The sequence below is a fragment of the Gorilla gorilla genome, chromosome X (genome assembly GCF_029281585.2).
Source record: "Gorilla gorilla gorilla isolate KB3781 chromosome X, NHGRI_mGorGor1-v2.1_pri, whole genome shotgun sequence".
NCBI classification, from domain to species: domain Eukaryota; kingdom Metazoa; phylum Chordata; class Mammalia; order Primates; family Hominidae; genus Gorilla; species Gorilla gorilla.
Window position 1 is genome coordinate 152,939,911 of NC_073247.2, and position 25,213 is coordinate 152,965,123.

Consider the following 25,213-nt stretch of genomic DNA (forward strand, 5'->3'; position numbering starts at 1 on the left):
CACATTTGTACACACATACCCTACCACTATCACCAAACTTTAAATAAACTTGGTATGTTTCTGCAGTCAATAAGTGATTAATTATTGCTTAATTGACTCAGCAAGCCAGCTACTATTCCATAGCCTCACCTGAGCTACAACATCAAGCTGTATGAATCATATTTATCTTTCCAATGTCATGAAAATAAAATGAAGTTTAAAATAAATAAAAGATAATGAAATTCGTGACCCTACCTAAGCCAGAAAAGCAGCTGTATGCTTATCTGTGGGAATGATGATTGTTTCATTCTGGAGATGTCAGCTCAGCTGTGTAGCTTTTCTGGCACATTATATCACTAAACCAATTGCTTGTATGGTCAGTTAGCCCCTTCTATCAGTGACTTGACAAGGGTTCCAGCATTCTCCCTCCCATCAGTTTACTACAAGAACTAAAACAAAACAAAACAAAACAAAAACCAAAGCAAAAACATCCTTCTTTACATAAAAACTCATTGTCTTCCGAAAGTTACCCACAATGAATGATTTCTGCAGGAGAGAGGCTCACTGTCAAGATCAGTCTGTTTTCTGAAACTCACTCCCATCTATCCTCTAGTGAATACCTTTCAGCATACACTCAGGCTTACCTGTCTCAACCAATACCCTAGGTTGTCTGATGGCACAGAGATCTAGTGGTGTCTCACTCTTTTAAATTCTTCAAACAGCCACTGAAGACAAGTGGAGTCTACACTGTTTGGTTCACAAATCAAGAACAGACATGTAAATATACCCAGGTGGACACGACATGACATTTTCTTTCAAATATTCTGCACTTGTGGCCTGCCAAACATTTCAAGAGTATTTCTCTCCCTTATTTGGACAAGGTTCTTCTGCATAAATGAGCTGTGCTAAGAAGCTAATCCATAGAAATAAGAGATTGATAAGGGATTAAGAATGAATAAGCAGGCTACTCATGACACTATCCATATGCTGTTTATTTAACTAAGAATAGTCTGATTTTTAAAATTTTTAATTCTGTTGAGAAGAAAGATACTCTTTCCTTTTATCATCCTTATTTATCCCACTCATGATTTCTAAGGTTCATAAATAATTCATCTTTTTTTGATTGAGAATGATGACCTTATTGCTTTTAGATACGGATACTGTGTTAGGAACAGGAAGGTCCTCTTAAGAATACTGCACCAGTCATGCTGAGCTGTGATTTTCCTGGAAGAAAGAACATGGCACACTCAGCTGGTAATGGCGATTGTGAAGAAAAGTCCAGTACCTGTGGGTCAATCTGTGGCAATTTCTGTTTTCAGTGGGAGCTGTGGCAATTGAAGTTGCAAATAAGATTGTGGTAAATTTTATTGTATAAGACATTGTTAATGCAGTATTTAAATTAACTAATAAACCATAGATTTTATATACCACATTCAAATGGTGTAATACAGTGCATTTGATAAATTTTCATTATTGCAAAAAAATATGACAGCATATTTGTATTTCATAATTTATTTCTCCATGACATGGGAATTCACAAACACTTAAAGTAATATATAGTACAGTCATTTAAAGATGGTATCATGCTTCTGACATGTTATATAGAAATTTAAAGAAATTTACATTTAATTTAAACAAGTATGAATTGCTTATTTTTTATTTTTATTTTTTTAATTATGCTTTAAGCTCTGGGATACATGTGCAGAACATGCAGGTTTGTTACATACGTATACGCCTGCCATGGTGGTTTGCTGCACCCATCAACCCGTCATCTACATTAGGTATTTCTCCTAATGCTATCCCTCTCCTAGCTCCCAACCCCCAATAGGCCCTGGTGTGTGATGTTCCCCTCCCTTGTCCATGTGTTCTCATTGTTCAGCTCCCACTTATGAGTGAGAACATGCAGTGTTTGGTTTTGTTCCTGTGTTAGTTTGCTGCAAGTGATGGTTTCCAGCTTCATCCATGTCCCTGCAAAGGACATGAATTCATCCTTTTTTATGGCTGCATAGTATTCCATGGTGTATATGTGCCACATTTTCTTTATCCAGCCTATCATTGATGGGTATTTGGGTTGGTCCCAAGTCTTTGCTGTTGTGAATAGTGCCGCAATAAACACACATGTGCATGTGTCTTTATAGTAGAATGATTTATTGTCCATTCGGTATATACCCAGTAATGGGATTGCTGAGTCAAATGATATTTCTGGTTCTAGATCCTTGAGGAATAGCCACACTGTCTTCCACAATGGTTAAACTAATTTACACTCCCACCAACAGTGTAAAAGTGTTCCTATTTCTCCACATCCCCTCCAGCATCTGTTGTTTCCTGACTTTTTAATGATTGCCATTCTAACTGGCATGAGAGGTTATCTAATTGTGGTTTTGATTTCCAATTCTCTAATGACCAGTGATGATGAGCTTTTTTTCGTGTTTGTTGGCTACATAAATATCTTCTTTTGAGAAGTGTCTGTTCATATCCTTCGCCGACTTTTTGATGGGGTTGTTTGTTTTTTTTTTCTTGTGAATTTGTTTAAGTTCCTTGTAGATTCTGGATATTAGCCCTTTGCCAGATGGATAGATTGCAAAAATTTTCATCCATTTTGTAGGTTGCCTGTTCACTGATGATAGTTTATTTTGCTATGCAGAAGCTCCTTAGTTTAATTAGATCCCATTTGTCAATTTTGGCTTTTGTTGCCATTGCTTTTGGTGTTTTAGTCATGAAGTCTTTGCCCATGCCTATATCCTGAATGGTATTGCCTAGGTTTTCTTCTAGGGTTTTTATGATTTCAGGTCTTACGTTTAAGTCTTTAATCCATCTTGAGTTAATTTTTGTATAAGGTGTAAGGAAGGGATCCAGTTTCAGCTTTCTGCATATGGCTAGCCAGTTTTCCCATCATCATTTATTAAATAGGGAATCCTTTCCTCATTGCTTGTTTTTGTCAGGTTTGTCAAAGATCAGATGGTTGTAGATGTGTGGCATTATTTCTGAGGCCTCTGTTCTGTTCCATTGGTCGATATCTCTGTTTTGGTACCAGTGCTATGCTGTTTTGGTTACTGTAGCCTTGTAGCCTTGTAGTATATATAGTTCGCAGTCAGGTAGCATGATGCCTCCTGCTTTGTTCTTTTTGCTTAGGATTGTCTTGGCTATACGGGCTCTTTTTTGGTTCCATATGAAATTCAAAGTAGTTTTTTCTAATTCTGTGAAGAAAGTCAATGGTAGCTTGATGGGGATAGCATTGCATCTATAAATTACTTTGGGCAGTATGGCCATTTTCTCAATATTGATTCTTCCTATCCATAAGCATGGAATGTTTTTCCATTTGTTTATGTCCTCGTTATTTGCTTGAGTAGTGGTTTGTAGTTCTCCTTGAAGAGGTCCTTCACATCCCTTGTAATTTGTATTCCTAGGTGTTTTATTCTCTTTGTAGCAATTGTGAATGGGAGTTCACTCATGATTTGGCTCTCTGTTTGTCTATTATTGGTGTATAGGAATGCTTGTGATTTTTGCACATTGATTTTGCATCCTGAGACTTTGCTGAAGTTGCTTATCAGCTTAAGGAGATTTTGGGCTCAGATGATGGGGTTTTCTAAATATACAATCATATCATCTGCAAATAGAGACTATTTGACTTCCTCTCTTCCTATTTGAATACCTTTATTTCTTTCTCTTGCCTGATTGCCTTGGCCAGAACTTGCAATACTATGTTGAATAGCAGTGGAGAGAGAGGGCTTCCTTGTCTTGTGCCAGTTTTCACAGGGAATGCTTCCAGCTTTTGCCCATTCAGTATGTTATTGGCTTTAGATTTATCATAAATAGCTCTTATTATTTTGAGATACGTTCCTTTGAGAGTTTTTATTTTGAAGGGGTGTTGAATTTTATCAAAGGCCTTTTCTATATCTATTGTGATAATCATGTGGTTTTTGTCATTGGTTCTGTTTATGTGATGGATTACGTTTATTGATTTGCGTATGTTGAACCAGCCTTGCATCCCAGGGGTGAAGCTGACTTGATCGTGGTGGATAAGCTTTTTGATGTGCTGGTAGATTGTTTGCCAATATTTTATTGAGGATTTTTGCATCAATGTTCATCAGGAATGTTGGCCTAAAATTTTCTGTTTTTGCTGTGTCTCTGCCAGGTTTTGGTATCAGGATGATGCTGCCCTTATAAAATGAGTTAGGGAGTGTAAATTAGTTTAACCATTGTGGAAGACAGTGTGGCTATTCCTCAAGGATCTAGAACCAGAAATATCATTTGACTCAGCAATCCCATTACTGGGTATATACCCAAAGGACAACTTTTTCTATTGTTTGGAATAGTTTCAGAAGGAATGGTACCAGCTCCTCTTTGTACCTCTGGTAGAATTTGGCTGTGAGTCCATCTGGTCCGGGGCTTTTTTTGCTTGGTAGACTATTAATTACTGCCTCAATTTCAGAACTTATTGGTTTATTCAGGGTTTCGACTTCTTCCTTGTTTAGTCTTGGGAGGGTGTATGTGTCCAGGAATTTATCCATTTCTTCTAGATTTTCTAGTTTATTTTTGTAGAGATGTTTATAGTATTCTCTGAGGGTAGTTTGTATTTCTGTGGGAACAGTGGTGATATCCCCTTTATCTGTTTTTTTTTTGTGTGTGTGTGTGTGTGACGGAGTCTTGCTCTGTCATCCAGGCTGGAGTGCAGTGGCGTAATCTTGGCTCACCGTAACCTCCGCCTCCCAGGTTCAAGTGATTCTCCTGCCTCAGCCTCCCAAGTATCTGGGATTACAGGCACCTGCCAACACGCCTGGCTAATTTTTGTGTTTTTAGTAGAGATGGGGTTTCACCATTTTGGCCAGGTTGATCTTGAACTCCTGACCTCTTGTGTTCTGCCCACCTCAGCCTCCCAAAATGCTGGGATTACAGACATGAGCCACCATGCCCAGCCCCCTTTATCATTTTTTTTATTGTGTCTATTTGATTCTTCTCTCTTTTCTTCTTTATTATTCTGGCCAGCGGTCTATTTATTAATCTTTTGAAAAAACCAGATCCTGGATTCATTGATTTTTTGAAGGGTTTTCATGTCTCTATCTCCTTCAGTTCTGCTCTGATCTTAGTTATTTCTTGTCTTCTGCTAGCTTTTGAATTCGTTTGCTCTTGCTTCTCTAGTTCTTTTAATCGTGATGTTAGGATGTCGATTTTAGATCTTTCCCGCTTTCTTCTTTGGGCATTTAGTGCTGTAAATTTCCCTCTAAACACTGCTTTAGCTGTGTCCCAGAGATTCTGGTACGTTGTGTCTTTATTCTCATTGGTTTCAAAGAACTTATTTATTTCTGCCTTAATTTCGTTACTTACCTAGTAGTCATTCAGGAGCAGGTTGTTCAGTTTCCATGTAGTTGTGTGGTTTTGAGTGAGTTTCTTAATCCTGAGTTCTAATTTGATTGCACTGTGGTCTGAGAGACAGTTTGTTATGATTTCCATTCTTTTGCATTTGCTGAGGAGTGTTTTACTTCCAATTATGTGGTCAATTTTAGAATAAGTTTGATGTGGTGCTGAGAAGAATGTATATTCTGTTGATTTGGGGTGGAGAGTTCTGTAGATATCTCTTGGGTCCGCTTGGTCCAGAGCTGAGTTCAAGTCCTGATTATCCTTGTTAATTCTCTGTCTTGTCAGTCTGTCTAATATTGACAATGGGGTCTTATAGTCTCCCACAATTATTATGCAGGAGTCTAAGTCTCTTTGTAGGTCTCTAAGAACTTGCTTTATGAATCTGGGTGCTCCTGTATTGGGTGCATATATAGTTAGCTCTTCTTGTTGAATTGATCCCTTTACCATTATGTAATGCCCTTCTTTGTCTTTTTTTGATCTTTGTTGGTTTAAAGTCTGTTTTATCAGAGACTAGGATTGTAACCCCTGCTTTTTTTGTTTGTTTGTTTGTTTTTTTGAGTAGAAGCCTCACTCTGTTGCCCAGGCTGCAGTGCAGTGACACAATCTCGGCTCACTGCAACCTCTGCCTCCTGGGTTCAAGAGATTCTCCTGCCTCAGCCTCCCAAGTAGCTGGGATTATAGGCACCTGCCACCACCCTGGGCTAATTTTTGTGTTTTTTAGTACAGACGGGGTTTCACCATGTTGGCCAGGCTGGTTTCAAACTGCTGTTCTTAGATGATTCTCATGCCTTGGCCTCCCAAAGTGCTGGGGTTACAGGTGTGAGCAACCTCGCCCAGCCAATGACTAATCTTAAATTGTGTGTGTGTGTGTGTGTGTGGGTGTGTGCGCTCCACTGTGTGTGTGAATGGCCCTTTACTGCCATTAAGCCATTTCTTTTATTAATAACAGTTTATTAATTAGTTCGGTTCTTAGAGAGCAGCTTCCTTGGGCTGGAGTGCTATCCACATGGACTGAGAATGGAATATTGTCCCTACTTTTGAGCAGCTCTCAAGACATTAAAGTAGAATGAATAGAACAATGATTATAGTTGAGTATAATTAGAATCCTGAATTTGGCACGAAAATAAGTTAACATTTTGTTTAACTGGTAGATGATTGCTCAGTTTGTCTTCAAACTGTGTATTTTTATTTTCTACCTCATAAAAATGCAAAAAGTAAAAATATAAATTACATTTAGCATCTAGATACCAACTATCACTAGGCTCCTTCCAGTTTACTGTCCTACAGAATTCCAGGCTTGAGAATCAGAGTATTTAATATAATTCCTACTTCATGACAGCAGGTTGCTTAGTGGGAGGAAGATTGGATTGGGAATTGGGCAATCCGGCCTAGCTTCTTGACTATTTATTGAGTCTCTATTTTTTTTTCTTTGAATGGATTGCCACTGTCTTAGGTCTGAGTGTGGGCTCAGACTTAATTCACAAAGCATTTATTGAGTGCTTACTATTTACATGGATTTTTAATAGAAAATGATATCAAGAATGATGTTTCACCTGACACTCTGCTGTGGGATTATTTTTTAAATGTAAAATGTGCTTTTCACAAGGAAATGACCAGAATTTCCTCAGGAAAATGTTTAAATGCTGACTACCATGTAATCTATGCCAAAAGTTCCACTGATAACACTAATATTAGTTACCAGTTAGCTGATAATTAAGGTGCTAACTGATTATTAGGGGGTTGGTTGATAATAGGTCAAGTTTTGAATACTCCTAACACATTGGAATTGTCAAAGGGTGGAAAGTAGATGAAACAACCTGCTACTGTCTACAACATACCACTCTACTACATTCTACTCTCTTGCATTCCCGGACCCATCTGTTCATTGTTTAGAAATGGAGAATGTGTGATTTTTCAGGGTTGAGGAATGATTGGACATAAGCCTTTTCCCTATTGGTTTCACACTGCAGCTGCCTTGGCATATTTCCTTTAAGGTCTATCAAAAAGGAAAAGGAAAAAAAAAAGCAAAGAAAGAGGAGATGCTAAACCTTGTCTTAGAAGAAATAGGCCTGGCTGGAAAACAAAAACAAACAAACAACAACAAAATCACCCTGACAATTTATATTTTTTCATAGCTTTATTTCAAATCCATAAAGCATCACATTCCCTAGTACCAGTTACTGAGACAATTTAGTCAACGGGTTGACAGGGACATCTGTAAGGATGCCATCACAGCCAGCAAAGGAAGGTATTTTTGAAACCAGCCGAATAATGAAATTAATTTTACACTGCTTCATCTAATGGTAAAACCAACATTTTAACCACGCCTGAGCCGTGTCTAACACAGTGTAACTTTGGAGTGAGAGAGTAGACTAAGAGAAGGGAGCACTGGGTCTCTTTGAACAATGATGGGAAATATCTGCTGTTTCAGAGCTCAAATTGTATTTACCTGAGAAAAGCCATCAAATATAAGCAGAGATAGTTTGTACTTCTTGTCTGTTTTTCCAAAGGGCAAGATAATACCTCAGAGTGAGGGGTGTCTTTATGTGTGCTGAGACTGAAGATACAATTTTTTTTCACTCAACAGTTGTTTATTTTCTGATGCTTCATTCATTCTGGGACAGGAATCTTGGGAGCTTTAAGTCTCACCCAGTCTTTCTAGGGGAATAAGAAAGCCATCACTCATTGTGGCTTTGTCAGCTTTGTTTAGCCCACCTCTTTGGAGTAAGCCAATAAAGGTTTCTGGTGAGGAATCTGAACTAGATAAGGAAAAGGACTTATCCTAAATACATAGCTGAGAAAGACTTCTAATTCTTCCAAGAAGAAGACAATGTCAACATTGACAATGTGTGGGTAAGGCAGTCTCCAGGACTCGCAAGAACCCCTATTTACGGAGTTATTCATATATTCAGCAAACTGTACTAAATACTTATTTTTAGATGGTTCTATGCTCAATCAATTCAAAGCATAAGTAAATATTAAACCATCCATGCCACATAGGAGCCCACTGTCAATAGTTTAAAATACTGACAAATAAACAGATGGTTATAATAGTACAAAAAGGGTTCTGATAGAGTATTCACAGCTTGCTGTGAAAATACATTGAAGGGGCAATTAACAAAGACTCAGCTAGCTTGTGACGGGATATAGGGAAGGTTTTTGATATGGTCTGGCTGTGTGTCCCCAGCCAAATCTCATCTCAAATTGTAATCCCCACGTGTCAAGGAAGGGACCTTGTGGGAAGTGATTGAATCATGGGGACATTTTCCCCCATGCTGTTCTCATGATAGTGAGTGAGTTCTCATGGAAGTTGGTGGCTTTAAAGTGTGGCACTTCCACGTTTGCTCTCTCTTTCTCTCTCCTGCCGCCATGTAAGACGAGTCTTGCTTCCCCTTTGCCTTCTACCATGATTCTAAGTTTCCTGAGGCCTCCCCAGCCATGGGGATCTGTGAGTCATTAAATTTATTTTATTTATAAATTACCTAGTCTCAGATAGTATATTTATAGCAGTGTGAAAATGGACTAATACAGATTCCTAATATTTTTGCCTTTTTATTTGTATTCAGGTGACTCCTTCTTGTTCTAGTGTTAGGGCACGTCAATGACTTAACTAATTCACTTAGCAAATACTTATTTTATATATTCGAGTCATGCAGAAGAAAGAAAAAATGTATAGTCTCATGAGCAGAATCAGGCAATAAACAATATATATACGTAAAACAAATAGTATTTTAGAAGAGTCAAAGTGTTACAGAGGAAAAAAAAGCAGGGGAGGGCAATAGGGAGAATTAAATGGGCAGTGTCAGATGGAAAGAAAAGGTGGCATTTTTTTTTTGAGACAGAGTCTCACTCTGTCACCCAGGCTGGAGTGCAATGGCATGGTCTTGGTTCACTGCAACCTCTGCCTCCCGGGTTCAAGCAATTCTCCTGCCTCAGCCTTCGTAGTAGCTGGGACTACAGATGCGCGCCACCATGCCCAGCTATTTGGTTTTTGTTTGTTTGTTTGTTTGTTTTGTATTTTCAGTAGAGACGGTGTTTCACCACGTTGGCCAGGCTGGTCTCAAACCCCTGACCTCAAGTGTTCCACCCACCTCGGCATCCCAAAGTGCTGGGATTACAGGCATGAGCCACTGCGCCCTGCCAGGTGGCAAGTTTTAAATGCTATCACTCTGAGTGAGATCTCAAGCCAAAAATTATGTTTTAGCAGAGGAATGCCAAGATCTGATTTCTGTTTCAACAAGATCACCCGGGTTGATGTGTTAAGAACAGACCTATGAGGCCAAGTTTGTAAACAGGGAAACTCTTAGCACCCTGGTTGATGTGTCAAGAACAGATTTATGGGACCAGGTTTGTAAACAGGGAAACTCTTAAAATAATCAAGACAGGAGAATACGTGTCTTGAATCGAGTTTGTAGCAATGGGAGTGGGTGAGAAGTGGACAGATTCTGTATATATGTTAAAGATATTACTCAGAGCATTTCTGGATGGTTTTAAGATTGAGAGGAGGGAGAAATCAAGGGTGACTCCAGAAATTTTGAGTTGAGCAACTAGAAGGATGGAATTAACATTAACTCAGAACTTAAAAGGAACAGAAAATTATGAGAAGAAGAAAAAATTGGGAATTCAGTTGGGTACCTAATAGTATTACGATACTTAGCCAAATGGAGATCTTGATTTGGCAATTAAATATATGAGTTTGAAATAGAGAGGATAGCTTAGAACGAGTGCAAAAATTGGGAAATCATCAGCTAATAGATTGTGAAGGCCTAAGGCTGCATGGCATCACCTAGAAAGTGAGTGTAGATTTTTAAAAGAGTTCGAAGACTAAGCCCTGTGGCATGACAACATTACGAGTCTGGGCAGATGAGATTGAACTAGGAAGGAAGACTGAGAAGGAGTGGCCAGTGGGGTGGAAGGAAAATTGGAAGTATAATGTCAGCAGCCAAATGAAGGAAGTTTTTGGGAAAAAGGGAGTCAGCAACTATTTCGAATGCTGCTATATGTTAAATAAGATGAGGATGGAGGATTTGACACTGGATTTAACAGTGTGAAGATGATTCCTGGCATACATAAAAGTAGTTGTGGTGGAATGGTAGAGTCAAAAGCCTAATTGGAATGAGATCAAGAAGAAATGGAAGGGGAAGAATAGAAGACAGTAAGTAGACAACTTTTGCAAACCAGTGCTAGTATCCTCTGATAGACAAAGGCCTTCTTAAGTAAGCACCCATTCTTTCTTTGTACTTACAAACAAAAGGAAATGGAGTCGTGACTTGGGAATTTTTTTTTTTTTTTTTTGAGATGAAGTTTTTGCTTTTGTTGCTCAGGCTGGAATGCAGTGGCGCGATCTCGGCTCACCACAGCCTCCTCCTCTAGGTTAAAGCGATTCTCCTGTCTCAGCCTCTCGAGTAGCTGGGATTACAAATATGCGCCACCACACCTGGCTAATTTTGTACTTTTAGTAGAGAGCGTGTTTTTCCATGTTGGTCAGGCTGCTCTCGACCTCCCGACCTCAGGTGATCCACCCACCTCGGCCTTCCAAAGTGCTGGGATTACAGGCGTGAGCCACTGCGCCCGGTGACTTGGGAACTTTTTTTTATAGGAGAGACAGAAGCAGGGAGAAGAAATTTGGAATGGAATTCAGCAGGAGGTTCTCAAATTTAGATGAGACACTGTGTTATTGGGATCTTTCAGTGTGCGAGGAACAGAGTTGTGTTCAGGTTGACTGAGTTCAAGTTCAAAAGTGTTCATTGGAAAGATACACAGACAAGTGGAGGACAGGAGAGATTCTCCAAGAAGAAACCCAGTTTTACTCCTATCCCCTCACCAACATATGTTAATTGCTCCCTATTCTAGCAACTCTACCACATTCCTGACTCAGCATTTCTGTTTATCTGCTTCTTCTGTTCCATTTTGATTATTGCCCACTGACTTCTTTGTAGTCTCCTCTCATGTGACAGCTTCTGAATAATCCTGGATTCTACTGCCTCATTCTCCTACTTCTTGTTTTGTCTCATTCTGTTTCTGCTCTTTTCTATATCTCCAAATTAAAATTCCCCAAGAGAGCGATGATTAGATTGCTTTAGTTCTTGTTCTCTATATAGCTGGCCCTAATCCCTGGTTAGTTGTGGTCAGCATATTGGACTCATGCGGTTCCTATTTATAAAGAGAAAATCGTGGGAATGGTGTCATGGATATTGATAGACATTCGGAACTTTACAGACTCCTCTTGAATACATTTGTTGAGAGTAGAATAAGTTGAAAAGTGTCATAAATACAAGCAAAAGATGGATAAAAATTACTTCAAATTTAGTTCTTTAAAACTTTTTTTTGAGAAGAAAAACATCTATAATACATCGTTGAATTATATACAGACAAGCATGAATGCTGAGGTAGATCATGTTCACGTATACTCTATACATAGGAATTTACCTCATCAGTATAAATGGATATAGGTGCATTTCACTACTTAGCCTCTCTGAGATACTAATCATACCTAATTCATGGGGAAGGAAGTGCCTAATTCAAAGACATAAATCCCCAGTGATGACATTTCAGTTATCAATGTAGGGCTTTTTTGTTACCATCTTCAAATGACATCTACTTACTTTATGCATGCAGATTCCAGAGATCTCAGAAAAAATTTAATTTGTCTTCTTAGTGACATTAGACCTTTAAAAATAGTGAGCAATTTTTGCTGGCAGTTCTATCACATGAATCCTTACTTTTCAGCACTTACAACCTCTATCAATTCACCCTGGATGTCTTGCTTATAAATGTTCCTAAGTTGTAGAGTACAGCTCCCAGCTGAATCATAAATTCTTCCAGGGCAAGTTCCACATCTTTAACTTCTTTTGTGTTTGCTTCTAGCATTTAGTAGTATTTAGTGGAGTTCTCTTCACACACACCATGAATGTTTTGTTTTGACTTCGTATGTCCACGACGACTTTCAGGCACACCTGCAAAAGGGAGTCTTTTATTGTAATGGAGAGTGGAGTTGCCGACAAATTCTTTATAGAAAATGAGTTTTCCTTTAATTTAGGAATGTATATACAAAATCCAAGGAGACTTGGCTTAATTGGTTATCCACCATAACCATTAAGTCTATATTTTTCTGGATTGATTTTTTTATATATATAATTCTTACTATACAGAAAACTAAAGTATGAGTTACCCTCCAGCATGTAGAAAAACAAACAAAAAATCAGCCCAAATATGTGTTAAATGTCATTGAGTTGATTTGTTTTTCCCAGCTGCATGAGGATATTAGGGATGACATCACTGTGTGTATACAATATATTTCAAATCCCTTTTTGGAATGCAATGACAGTTCTATTGCTATAAAAGTAGTATACTACTAAATAATTAACTAGGAAATTATGAAAAAACATAATGGAGAATAAAAGACAATTGCGTAAGCATTTATTCACAACAAAATAGTCTTTTATAGTTGATTATGTTTCTTTTTCTATGACTGAAGAACAAAATATCAATTATGGGCAGATGGCCATTAGCATAATCCATAATGCCAGAAGACAAAACAATGCTTTGTATCTATCACCTTTGATTGGTAGCATTATGTTTTATTAGAGTCTGTATAAATAGCAATGAGTAACAGAATATGGGCTTTGACAAAGCAACAGTTTGCTCTTAAATTGTGGCATTTCTGTTTGGAAATAAAAGAAAGGAAGAAAATATTTTACAAATCCAAATTGTATCAAGATGATGGATTTCCTGATTTCCTCAAACTAAGGGCACACACTCGGTATACAGCAGTCCATTAAAATAAATAATTAACAATTCCATGAAAATCTTCTTTAACCAATAAAGCAATTCAGATGTTTTAACATAAAATCAAATGGCGTAAGGGGTATATCCACAGCCTAAGTGTTTGAAGGAAAGTATAGTGTCAGACTTGTCTTAGATTTCACCTAATGGGCCTTTGACAGCCTTGACTGTAATTTCCTTAACCTCCATCACCCCCTACTCTATTTCCACCAGGAGAAAAAGAAAACAAAAGTTACAGACAACAAAGCATTAGGGACCTCCATTCTCAATATTTAAGATGTTTCTGTGGCTTAGATTGGCTGACTCATAACTAAAAGTAAATTCAGGTGAACATCTTCCTTAAATAAAATCTGTGTAGGAAGAATAGACAAAGGGTATTAAAGATGACACTGAAAGTTCTTTAATTCCACTGGAGTACAAAAGTTACAATTTTTTTTTTCCCAAACAAAAAAGTTGTAATGAAAAAGAAAAGACATTAACAATTTTTTTAAACAGTAGGGTTTGGGCATGGGGCTGGTTGATCTTAAAAATCCTACTCCATTCATTCACATCAAGCTGTCCAAACCTAGTAACTGGAAAGGTCCCATGATGCTGGGCTCTAAACATCGAAAACAAAGACTAGAGTTACAGAATTATCTGGTATTTTCCCTTTCCTGAAAATTCCATCTTCAACTGGGGTCTATGGGCTCAAGAGCCATATTTATGAACCAAAATTTAGGACACATATTCTGGTACAGGGACAATGGATGGTGTGAAAAATATCTAGGATATCTAGCTGTTGAAACTGCAGCCCTCCCAATGACTCTAATACTCGAGGGATTAAAAGCACAGCCCCAGAAGTTTTACATACAAAAATAGTAACAACCCAACTAAATTTGACTGCATTAAAAAAAATAATTATTTCCAAATCTGCTGAGCAGCTGAACAGTCTTCAGTGATGCCTACTGTCAACTGGGATTCGAAGACTCCTGCTCTGGGGAGTGCCGTGCCCTTTTATGCCTATGGGATTTATCTCGGCTCCTACGTCTTTAAAAAAAAAAATTATTATGCTTTAAGTTCTGAGGTACATGTGCAGAACGTGCGGGTTTGTTACATAGGTATACATGTGCCATGGTGGTTTGCTGCACCCATCAACCTGTCATCTACATTAGGTATTTCTCCTAATGCTATCCCTCCCCTAGCCCCCCACCCCCCGACAGGCCCCAGTGTGTGATGTTCCCCTCCCTGTGTGCATGTGTTCTTATTGTTCAACTCCCACTTATGAGTGAGAACATGTGGTGTTTGGTTTTCTGTTCTTGTGTTAGTTTGCTGAGAATGATGGTTTCCAGCTTCATCCATGTCCATGCAAAGGACATGAACTCATCTTTTTTATGACTGCATAGTATTCCATGGTGTATATGTGCCACATTTTCTTTATCCAGTCTATCATTGATGGCCATTTGGGTTGGTTCCACATCTTTGCTATTGTGAACAGTGCTACAATAAACATACGTGTCCATGTGTTTTTATAGTAGAATGATTTATAGTCCTTTGGGTATATACCCAGTAATGGGATTGCTCAGTCAAATGGTATTTCTGCTTCTAGATCCTTGAGGAATTGCCACACTGTCTTCCACAATGGTTGAACTAATTTACACTCCCACCAACAGTGTAAAAGCATTCCTATTTCTCCACATCCTCTCCAGCATCTGTTGTTTCCTGACTTTTTAATGGTCACCATTCAAATTGGCATGAGATGATATCTCATTGTGGCTTTGATTTGCATTTGTCTAATGACCAGTGATGATGAGCTTTTTTTCATATGTTTGTTGACTGCATAAATGTCTTCTTTTTAGAAGTGTCTGTTCATATCCTTCCCCCCACGTTTTGATGGAGTTGTTTTTTTCTTGTAAATTTGCTTACTGAGTGGGCAAAAACTGGAAGCATTCCCTTTGAAAACCAGCACAAGACAAGGATACCCTCTCTCACCACTCCTATTCAACATTGTATTGGAAGTTCTGGCCAGGGCAATCAGGCAAGGGAAAGAAATAAAGGTATTCAGATAGGAAGAGAGGAAGTCAAAGTGTCCCTGTTTGCAGATGACATGATTGTATATTTAGAAAACCCCATCGTCTCAGCCCAAAATCTCCTTAAGCTGATAAGCAACTTCAGCAAAGTCTCAGGATACAAAATCAGTGTGCAAAAATCACAGGCATTCCTATACACCAATAATAGTCAAACAGAGAGCCAAATCATGAGTGAATTCCCATTAGCAATTGCTACAAAGAGAATAAAATACCTAGGAATACAAATTACAAGGGATGTGAAGGACCTCTTCAAGGAGAACTACAAACCACTGCTCCAGGAAATAAGAGAGGGTACAAACAAATGGAAAAATATTCCATGCTCATGGATAGGAAGGGTCAATATCGTGAAAATGGCCATACTGCCCAAAGTAATTTATAGATTCAGTGCTATCCCCATCAAGCGAACATTGACTTTCTTTACAGAATTAGAATAACTACTTTAAATTTCACATGGAACCAAAAAAGAGCCCGTATAGCCAAGACAATCCTAAGCAGAAAGAACAAAGCTGGAGGCATCATGCTACCTGACTTCAAACTATACTAAAAGGCTACCGTAACCAAAATAGCATGGTAGTGGTACCAAAACAGATATGTAGACCAATGGAACAGAACAGAGGCCTCAGAAATAACACCACACACCTACAACCATCTGATCTTTGACAAACCTGACAAAAAAGAGCAATGGGGAAAAGATTCCGTATTTAATAAATGGTGTTGGGAGTACTGGCTAGCCATATGCAGAAAACTGAAACTGGATCCCTTCCTTACACCTTATACAAAAATTAACTCAAGATGGAAAAAAGACTTAAACATAAGACCTAAAATCATAAAAACCCTAGAAGAAAACCTAGGCAATACCATTCAGGATATAGGCATGGGCAAAGACTTCTTGACTAAAACAGCAAAAGCAATGGCAACAAAAGCCAAAATTGACAAATCAGATCTAATTAAACTAAAGAGCTTCTGCACAGCAAAGGAAACTATCATCAGAGTGAACAGGCACCCTACAGAATGGGAGAAAATTTTTGCAGTCTATCCATCTGACAAAAGGCTAATATCCAGAATCTACAAAGAACTTAAAGAAATTCGGCTCCTACTTTTACTTCTATGACTACGCCCTTCAGAACGCCCATTGTACTGGCTAGAAGGTGTGTCTGAGCTCCGCCCTCTGTCCCTATTCCTGGTCTGTTCTTCTCTTGCCTCCCTCCTGCTTGAGGACTTGTGCTCATGCTTGGGTTTCTCTTTCTTCAGGTCCCTCTCTAGGTCCTCTGCTCCATCAGAGTAGGCAGTCCTGGCCTTAGGGAGCTTTGTCCCCTCCCTGGGCTCTGACTTCTGAGCTCTCTCTGAGTTCTTGCTGCTGTGCTTCTCAGGGCCAGGGTCATCCTTTTCTTTCACTGTCTTGCTTCTGGGTGATGGAAGAGGATGGTTGCTCTGCCTGTACCTCCCAGCCAATTTTCTCTTTTTCTTTCTTTTTTTTTTTCCTTTTTGTCATTTTTGTGCTTTTTTGTTGGTTTTTCATTTTCAGAGCTCAGACAAACTTGGTGAGGGAGTACAAGCCCCACAGCCCTTCTCCTGGAGCTCTTTGGTCACATTATCCATTTCTTCTGAGTCCTTAGGAGTCCAATAGTTAGACACATGATCCACTCGGATAGTTCTTCCTTTGATCTTGATCCCATTAAAATTGTCAATGGCCAGAATTGTGCTCCTCTGGCCTTCATAGCAGAGGAAACAGAACCCTTTGGATTTCCCAGTCTTCTTGTCCTGCATGAGATTGATGTTAACAATCTCCCATATTGTGAGAACACACAGATGATGTCCCCTTCAGTCAGTTCATAAGGAAGCCCTCCCAGGAAGATCCAGGCACTGTCCTTGTACTTGGAAGGCCAGGACATCTCATCGGCCACCCCAAGCTGGACCTCTCGCTCATTCAGCTAGTTGATCAGCTTCATCTTAAAGGGTTCATCTCTGCGGGCTCGCACTCAGCATTCAGGTATCAGAACAATCACTTTTATAACCTTTATGAAATAGAGTAAAGCACCAGCAAACCTGCAAGGGGACAAGTTTTAACTGTAACTGTGTCAGTTAAGGAGGTAACTGATGGTTGGGAAAACAGAAAAGTATCTATGGGGTGAGGGGGCATAGGGACTCTAAGTAACAGGGGAGAGAGTCTTTTGGACAGAACTCAGCAGAAATTGTTCCTTTCTCCTACTTATATCCAACAGGGTAGCCATATTGCAAATATATTTTCCAGCAAATGTATTTTGCAGACAGCGTTACCAGAGCCAGTTTGCACTAAAGAGAGTTGCAGTGCCAGCATTCCACAAATCTGCGAAGATAGCAACTAGAGTCATAGAAATATAAAGACAGGAGGTTGAGCAACTGCCATTATATGAAAAAACTCTTTGCAGTTAATATTTTGGAACTTAATGGGTAGACACTATAGACTAACTAAGGAGATCCCTCTCACTGTCTGGCAGCACTTCCCCTACAAATCTCTATATATTGCAATAAAAGCATTTATTCTGATCATAAGAATTATATGTGCTTATCATGGAAATTTGAAAAATACCTCAAAATATTAAAAAAGGGAACATTCTATCATCCAGTGATAATAGCTTGTGTACTGACGTGTATTCACCCAGCCTTTTCTTCCACTGAGAATGATGTATATGGCTGTGTGTGTGTGTGTGTGTTTTAAAATCGATATCATATTCCAAAAACACATCTCTTTTTTCACTTAATACATGAGGAACATTTCCCATGTCATTAAATATTCTTCAAAATTTCATTGTTAATGACTGCATAGTGTTCAGGTTTTCTGTATAACTGTTAAGCATTAGTATATGAAACATTTTTCTCTCTCTGTAATTATTACTTGCAATAGCTAATGCAATGAAATAGGAAAATTAAATATGTGGTATACATTATTATTTTTTTTTGAAAGGGAGTATCGCTGTGTTGCCCAGGCTGGAGTGCAGTGGCACAATCTCAGCTCACTGGAACCTCCACCTCCCAGGTTCAAGCCATTCTCCTGCCTCAGCCTCCCGAGTAGCTGGGATTACAGGCACCTGCCACCACACCCGGCTAATATTGGTATTTTTTAGTAGAGACGGGGTTTCACCATGTTGGCCAGGCTGGTCTCAAACTCCTGTAATCCCAGCACTTTGGGAGGCCGAGGCAGGCAGTATACATTTTTGAATGTGGGACAAAATTAATATTATTTGAGAATATTATTATTTTATACCTAGAAAAACACAAAGTAACCCAGTAAATTAGCTATCAGGGTGAGAAAATTTAGTAAGTTAGCTAGAAAAAAGATTAGTTTTGTTTTATATTTACAATATACAATTAGAATTTGAAATGGAAGGAAAAAGAAATCACACTTCCAATTTCCACAAAAATGATAAAATAACAAGAAATACAGTTTGTGTTTGTTTGTTTGTTTGTTTGAGTCTCGCTCTGTCACCCAGGCTGGAGTGTAGTGGCACAATCTTGGCTTACTGCAACCTCTGCCTCCCGGGTTCAAGTGATTCTCCTGCCTCAGCCTCCCGAGTAGCTGGGACTACAGGCGTGTGCCACCATGCTCAGCTAATTTTTGTATTTTTAGTAGAGACAGGGTTTCACCATGTTGGCCAGGCTGATCTCAAACTCCTGACCTCAAGTGATCCGCCTGCCTCGGCCTCCCAAAGTGCTGGGATTACAGGCATGAGCCACCACGCCCGGCCAAGAAATACACTTTATAATGAAAAATTATAAAAGAACATATTGAAGCCATACCTGAATAAATGAACAGACATAGCATTGTCCTTGGAAGGAAGAAAATACTATAAAGATGTAATGTATTCCAAAATATAAAGTAATTTTCTGTTGTTTGGATTGAATTTTCAAATATATAATATGTTTAATATGACATGAGATAAAATGAGACTATGTTGGTTTTTATGAAAATCATATTTGAGGGCTCTGGGGGTCACCTCTAGGCGTAAGGTGCCCTCCAGAACAGTTGACACTGAAGCACAAGACATCCATGTGAATGCTGATCTTTAATGAAATGTTGAAGGCCATAGAAAAAGCACATGAGCAGCAAATCACAGAATTAGACATAATGAATTGCATATTTTGAATTGCAATCAAAATGGTTTACTACTTGAATAGCAATCTAAGGTTAAAAAGCTACGATTTATTTATTTACTGATAGTTGACAATGCTAATTCTCAGCTATAGAATTAGTTAATGTATTAATGTTTCAATCAAAATCCAAGTGGATTTTTTTGCAATATAACAAATAAATTTAAAGTTAGATGACAGAAGAAATGTACAAGAAGCACCCAGATATTTTTTAAGAAGAATACTATGAAGGGAATTGACCTATCAGATAGCAAAGTACATTTTATTTTATTTTATTTTTTTTACATTTTAAAAAATTATTATTATACTTTAAGTTTTAGGGTACATGTGCACAATGTGCAGGTTAGTTACATATGTATACATGTGCCATGCTGGTGCGCTGCACCCACTAACTCGTCATCTAGCATTAGGTATATCTCCCAATGCTATCCCTCCCCCCTCCCCCCACCCCACAACAGTCCCCAGAGTGTGATGTTCCCCTTCCTGTGTCCATGTGTTCTCATTGTTCAATTCCCACCTATGAGTGAGAATATGTGGTGTTTGGTTTTCTGTTCTTGCGATAGTTTACTGAGAATGATGATTTCCAGTTTGATCCATGTCCCTACAGAGAACATGAACTCATCATTTTTTATGGCTGCATAGTATTCCATGGTGTATATGTGCCACATTTTCTTAATCCAGTCTATCATTGTTGGACATTTGGGTTGGTTCCAAGTCTTTGCTATTGTGAATAGTGCCGCAATAAACATTCGTGTGCATGTGTCTTTATAGCAGCATGATTTATAGTCCTTTGGGTATATACCCAGTAATGGGATGGCTGGGTCAAATGGTATTTCTAGTTCTAGATCCCTGAGGAATCACCACACTGACTTCCACAATGGTTGAACTAGTTTACAGTCCCACCAACAGTGTAAAAGTGTTCCTATCTCTCCACATCCTCTCCAGCAAATGTTGTTTCCTGACTTTTTAATGATTGCCATTCTAACTGGCGTGAGATGGTATCTCATTGTGGTTTTGATTTGCATTTCTCTGATGGCCAGTGATGGTGAGCATTTTTTCATGTGTGTTTTGGCTGCATAAATGTCTTCTTTTGAGAAGTGTCTGTTCATGTCTTTCGCCCACTTTTTGATGGGGTTGTTTGTTTTTTTCTTGTAAATTTGTTTGAGTTCATTGTAGATTCTGGCTATTAGCCCTTTGTCAGATGAGTAGGTTGCGAAAATTTTCTCCCATTTTGTAGGTTGCCTTTTCACTCTGATGGTAGTTTCTTTTGCTGTGCAGAAGCTCTTTAGTTTAATTAGATCCCATTTGTCAATTTTGGCTTTTGTTGCCATTGCTTTTGGTGTTTTAGACATGAAGTCCTTGCCCATGCCTATGTCCTGAAGGGTAATGCCTAGGTTTTCTTCTAGGGTTTTTATGGTTTTAGGTCTAACGTTTAAGTCTTTAATCCATCTTGAATAAAGCCACTGTAATCGAAGGAGCATGCTGTTGACAAAAGAATAGACAAATGAATTAGTGGAATAGAAAAAAGAGTCAAGAAATACTTCCAAGTATACAGAGGGATGAACTATATTAAAATGAATATATCAAAGAGGTGAGGGAATGAAGGATTATTCAATGTAATTGGGTCCATTGAATACACACTTGGAAAAAATAAATTTAGTTTCTTATTTGTAAATATTTTGAATGATTATCTGAACTTAATATAAATGGAATCACATAGTTTAAAAAATGAAATGAGGTGAAATGGATATCATACGAGGAAATATAGGACAATATTTTGTAAATTCAGTCTGAGTATACACATCGTATAAAAAATCAAGAAGGGATAAAATATAAACTTGATCAATTTAATCATGTAAATATTAAAATCTCCTACACATCCAAAGGTTCTACAAATACACTAAAATGACAAAACCCAGGAGAATACATTTTTAAAATATAAGGCAGAGATAAAACGTTTACAGCTCTAATACACAACAAAATCCTTCAACTCGGTAATTAGTAATTGATTATACAAAATATGATTAATAAAATTTAAAATGGGCAAAGAATATAAACACACTATTCACATAATTAAAATAATAATAACCATATGAGAATATGTGCAACCTCAATAACTGTCAAGGAAATAAAAATTGAATTATCAAAAGGATATAATATTTTGAAAATTATATGCAAAATTTAGAAGGTTAAGAAAGTGTGAGAATATCTACTTCTAGAAGAGAAATGAGACAACAGCAATATTGCACAGATATTTGGCAGGAATATAGATTTGCTCTAACCATTTGGGAAAGTAATTTGGCAATGAGTATGAACATTTTAAGAACGCATAAACTTTGATGCAGCTATTGCACTTGTAGGAATTTACCTCATTAGGTTAAATGGATATACGTGCATGGAGGCTCATTATAGCACCCCTCAGTGTCCTCGACATTGCAAAGCTCTTCATTGTCCGAAAACAATTGAAATCAGTTGTCTTTCTGAGCCAAGATAATTGACATTTAAATTTTTATCCAAAAAGCAGGCATCCAAATAATGCTATGAGACTTGCACATGAGAAAACCACTTTGACCAACACAGTTAATCCTTTTGTGAAATTTCTGGAAATACATGGAACTTCATAGAAACATTTTCTTAAAATCCCAACAGTTGACATGAGCATTAAGGGTAGACAAAAATATTGTTCAGTCTGTAACATTGTTACTGCATACACTGCATGGTATAGTATGATCCTGATCTTCCACCAACTTTCTTACTGCCCAGCTGACAAAGATATAAGATCAACTCAACTATTAAAGAAGTTCTGTTTAGTAATGCTTTCAGTAAGTTAATTTGGATAATTGGTCATATTACAATGTCAGTTGTACAAATTAAGTCTTCAATAAATATATTTGAATAAATAAACTAATATTCTTGATTGAGGGGAGTAATTTGAACATGGGAAGGGGAAAGACATAAACCAGTCACCCAGGTATCTGTCGCATGTCTTAATTTCTAATTTTTTTCTCCAAATATTTTCAGTTCACACTTTGTGTCAGGCACCATTCATTTATTCAACAAATCTTTACTGAGCACCTACGATAAGCCAGGCACTATTTCAAGAACATAGGACACACAACAGTGAATAATAGAGATGATAAAGTTTACACAGTATTGGGAATTCCCTAGCCTAGACCTTCTACTAACAGCATCTACTTAAAGGTTTTTTCAGCCTATTTCAGAAAAACAAAAACCTCCCCACAGGGACTTCTTCAAAAGCTGCAACTTGTTTTCGATTTCTTCATTCAAGCCACACATTTACTGAAATGCCTACTATTATGAGCCAGGCACTGCTCTAGGCATTGGAGAAACATCAGCAAACAAAAAAGACAAAGTCTTTGCCCTCAAGAAGATTGTGTTCTAGAAATAAACAAAATACAAAATAATTTTAGATATTGGTAAGTGTCATGAATAAAATGCAGAGGGCTGTATGATAAAAGTAATTGGGAGGAAAAGGCTTTAAAAGCTAGGGTGATTTGGAAGGCCACTCTGTAGAAGTGACATATAAAACAAAACCCGAATGACTAGAGGGAGCCAGCCATGGAAAGATCAATATGAAGAGCTTTCCAGACAGAAAGAACAGCTCTTCCAGAAGAATAAACTTGAGATGTTCTAAGAACAGAGAAGAGCAGAGTGATCAAGAGTGGAAGTGATTGATAAGAGATGAGTTCAGAGAAGTGGCAGGAGACCAGATAATTTTTGACCTTGTAGGCTAGGCTAAAGAGCGTAATTTTTATTCTGTATACAGTGGACAGTCACTAGAAGGTGTCGAATAGAGTAGTGTTAAAATAAGATTTACTTTCTTTTTGAAAACCCAATATTTATTTCTTCCAGCTTTATTGAGATATAATTGACAAATAAAAATTGTATAAATGTAAAGTATGAAACATGTTTTTATAAATGTATATATTGTGAAATGATTACCATAGTCAAGTTAATTAGCATGTCCATCACCTCACATAGTTACCTTTTTTTGTGGTGAGAAGATTTAAGATGTATTTTCTTAGCTAATTTTAAGTATACAATATAGTATTATTGATTATAGTCACCATGATCTACATTAGATTTCCAGAACTGACTCATTCTGCATAACTGAAACTCTGTACCTTTTGACTAATATTTCCCTATTTCCCCCCATATCCCTGCCCCTGGTAACCAGCATTGTCCTCTTTGCTTCTTTGAGTTCACCTTTTTAATAGAATCCACATATAAGTGAGATGATGCAGTATTTGTCTTTCTGTACCTTGCTTATTTCACTTAGCATAATGTCCTCCAGGTTCATTCATGTTGACTCTAATGATAAGGTTTACTTATTTTTTAGGGCTAAATGGAGTGGAATATATATGGAGTGGAATATTATTCACTTATGTTTCTCCAGTGGCTACTGTGGGGCATCTATATTACATATATATATATATACACATATATATATACACATATATATATACACATATATATATACACATATATATATACACATATATATATACACACACATATATATATACACATATATATATCTAGCATTGTGCTCTTTGCTTTTGCTTTTTTGCCTCTTTGCTTCTTTGGGTTTTTATATATATATATATATATATATATATATATATATATATATAAAATAAATGTATTGTATAAATGTAAGGTATGAAATATATATATATGCCACATTTTCTTTATCCATTCATCATGGAAGGACATCTAGGTTGATTCTATATCTTGGCTATTTTTAATAGTGATGCAATGTACATGAGTGTCCAGATATCTTTTTGACTTACTTATTTCAATTTCTTTGGACATATACCTAGAATTAGAATTGCTGGATCACATGGTAGTTTTATTTTTAGCTTTTTGAGAAATTTTCATACTGTTTTCCATAATGGCTATACAAATCATTTCTACCAATAGTGTTCAAGGGTTCCCTCTTCTCCACATTCTCACTAACACTTGTTATCTTTTGTCTCTTTGATAGTAGCCATTCTAGTTTGTCTCTGTTTGCAGATGAAATGACCTTATATAAGAAAACCCTAAAGACTCCATGTAAAAACTTTTAAAACTCATAAACAAATCTACTAATGTTGCAAGATACAAAATCAACATGCAAAATTCAGCCGCATTTCTATATACTAACAGCAAATTATTTGAAAAATAAATTAAGAAATCAATCTCATTTATAATAGCACTAAAAAATAAAATGCACAGGAATAAATTTAACCAGGAGGTGAACAATCTGTACACTGAAAACTATAAAACATTGATGAAAGAAATTGAAGAAGACACAAATAAATGGCTTGGAAGTGTGAATCCAGAAAATCTTAGACAGGTCTCAGTTAATTTAGAAAGTTTATTTTGCCAAGGTTGAGGACGAGCCTGTGACACAGCCTCAGGAAGTCCTGAGGACATGTGCCCAAAGTGGTCAGGGCACCGGTTGGTTTTATACATTTTAGGGAGACAAGAGACATCAATCAATATATTAAGAAGTACATTGGTTCAGTCTGGAAAGGTGGGACAACTTGAAGCAAAGGCAGGAAGACTCGAAGCCGGGGAGGGAGCTTCCAGGTCACAGATATAAGGGATACACAAATGGTTACATTCTTTTGAGTTTCTGTTTAGCCTCTCCAAGGGAGGCAATCAATTATGCATCTATCTCAGTGAGCTGAGGGGTGACTTTGAGTAGAATAGGAGGCAGGTTGACCCTAAGCAGTTTCCAGCCTGAGTTTTCCTTAGTGATTTTGGGGGCCCAAGATATATTCCTTTCCCCAAAGAATTAATATTGTTGAAATATTCATACTGTCCAAAGGGATCTACAGATTCAGCACAATCCCTGTTCACATTCCAATGTCATTTTTCACAGATATAAA

General features: G+C 37.6%; 1 long non-coding RNA gene and 1 pseudogene across 2 annotated transcripts in view; one reads left to right on the plus strand and one right to left on the minus strand.

Moving 5' to 3' along the window:
• The window catches only part of LOC129529681 (uncharacterized), a 417,056-nt gene that overhangs the window by 49,279 nt on the left and 342,564 nt on the right, over positions 1–25,213 (plus strand). The window lies entirely within an intron of this gene.
• On the minus strand, positions 16,254–17,137 carry LOC101135930 (RNA-binding motif protein, X-linked 2-like; annotated as a pseudogene).